Genomic DNA, 2,394 nt, shown 5'->3' with positions numbered 1-2,394 from the left:
GAGGACTGGCCATCCCTCAGAGCCTGGTTCCTCTCTAGGTTTCTTCCTAGGTTCCTGCCATTCTAGGGAGTTTTTCCTAGCCACCGTGATTCAACATCTGCAATGCTTGCTGTTTGGGGTTTTAGGCTGGGTTTCTGTATAGCACTTTGTGACATCGGCTGATGTAAAAAGGACTTTATAAATACATTTGATTAATTGATCTGCATTAATACAAGCACACTGCAATATTTGCTAAATATATATATCAATATATATAAAAATAATGAGGTTCCTGCACTTAAGAGAAGTGGTTTTTTATTTCTCCAGATTTTAACGGTACATGGCCAAGATTTTCAAACGTTCATAGATGACCAGCAGGGTCAAATAATAATAATCACAGTGGTTATAGAGGGTGCAACGGGTCAGCACCTCAAGAGTAAATGTCAGTTGGCTTTTCATAGCCGATCATTCAGAGGTAGAGAGAGCAAGTCCAAACAGCAGGTCAGGGACAGGTAGCACATCCGGTGAAAAGGTCAGGGTTTCATAGCTGCAGGCAGAACAGTTGAAACTGGAGCAGCAGCATGTCCATGTGGACTGTGGACAGCAAGGAGTCATCAGGCCAGGTAGTCCTGAGGCATGATCAAAATTTTGTGGTTCTTGTCAAGATTCTAGCAGCTGTGTTTAGCACTAATTTAAGTGTATTTAGTGCTTTATCCAGGTAGCCAGAAAGTAGAGCATTGCAGTAGTCTAATCTAGAAGTAACAAAAGCATGGATTCATTTTTCTGAATAATTTTTGGACAGAAAGTTTGAGATTTTTGCAATGTTACGAAGATGGAAAAAAGCTGTCCTTGAAATATTATTGATATGTTCGTCAAAAGAGAGATTAGGGTCCAAAGTAACGCAGTCCTTCACAGTTTCATTTGAGACGACTGTACAACCATCAAGATGAATTGTCCGATCCAACAGAAGATCTCATTGTTTCTTGGGACCTAGAACCAGGCATCTCTGTTTTGTCCGAGTTTGAAAGTAAAACATTTGACGCCATCCACTTCCTTATGTCTGAAACACAGGCTTCCAGGGTGGGCAATTTTGGGCCTTCACCATGTTTCATCGAAATGTACAGCTGTGTGTCGTCCGCATAGCAGTGAAAGTTAACATTATGTTTCTGAATGACATCACCAAGAGGTAAAATATATAGTGAAAACAGTAGTGGTGCAAAATCAGAACTTTGGGGAACAACTACATTTACAGTTGATTTGTCAGATGACAAACCATCCACAGGGACAGATAAGATCTAAACAAGGCCAGAACTTGTCTGTGTAGACCAATTTGGGTTTCCAATCTCTCCAAAAGAATGTGGTGATCAATGGTATCAAAAGCAGCACTGAGGTCTAGGAGCGGGAGGACAGATGCAGAGCCTCGGTCTGACACCATTAAAAGGTCATTTACCACCTTCACGAGTGCAGTCTCAGTGCTATGATGGGGTCAAAAACCATACTGAAGCGTTTCATATACATTGTTTGTCTTCAGGAAGGCAGTGAGTTTCTGTGCAACAGCTTTTTCCCCCAAAATTGAGAGGAATGGGAGATTCGATATAGGCCGATAGTTTTTTATATTTTCTGCGTCAAAGTTTGGATTTTTCAAGAGAGGCTTTGTTACTGCAACTTTTAGTGAGTTTGGTACACATCTGGTGGATAGAGAGCCGTTTATTATGTTCAACATAGGAGGGCCAAGAACAGGAAGAAGCTCTTTCAGTAGTTTAGTTTGAATAGGGTCCAGTATGCAGCTTGAAGGTTTAGAGGCCAATACTATTTTCATCAATGTGTGAAGAGATATAGTATTAAAAAACGTGTGTCACTCTTGATCCTAGGTCACGGCAGTGTTGTGCAGAATCAGGACAACTGAGCTTTGGAGAAATACACAGATTTAAAGAGGAGCCCGTAATTTGCTTTCTGATGATCATGATCTTTTGATCATAGAAGTTGAATTTATCACTGCTGAAGTGAAAGCCATCCTCTCTTGGGGAACGCTGACTATTAGTTAGCTATGCGACAGTATCAATAATACATTTAGGATTGGCTCTATATAATAAGGTCATCGCCAAAGTGCGCAGTGCACAGGTGCACAACAAATAATAACCCTATTAGACAATGAAGACATGCTTGGTGGTGCACATGGACAAATGGTCAGGTTGTAAATGTTACCTTCTCTTATTCCAGGATCACATCAACTGTGCTGAGATCAGGGTGGAGTTCACCTGTCGTCATTTCACTGTGGGTGTTTTAATAGGATCCCCATTCGCTGTTGCAAAAGCAGCAGCTACTCTTCCTGGGGTCCAACACAAAACACGAAACATGACATAATACAGAACATCAATAGACAAGCACAGAACTACATTAAAAAAAAACGTTTTT

The sequence above is a fragment of the Oncorhynchus gorbuscha genome, linkage group LG11 (genome assembly GCF_021184085.1).
Source record: "Oncorhynchus gorbuscha isolate QuinsamMale2020 ecotype Even-year linkage group LG11, OgorEven_v1.0, whole genome shotgun sequence".
NCBI classification, from domain to species: Eukaryota; Metazoa; Chordata; class Actinopteri; order Salmoniformes; family Salmonidae; genus Oncorhynchus; species Oncorhynchus gorbuscha.
Note: the sequence above shows the minus strand (reverse complement) of the source record.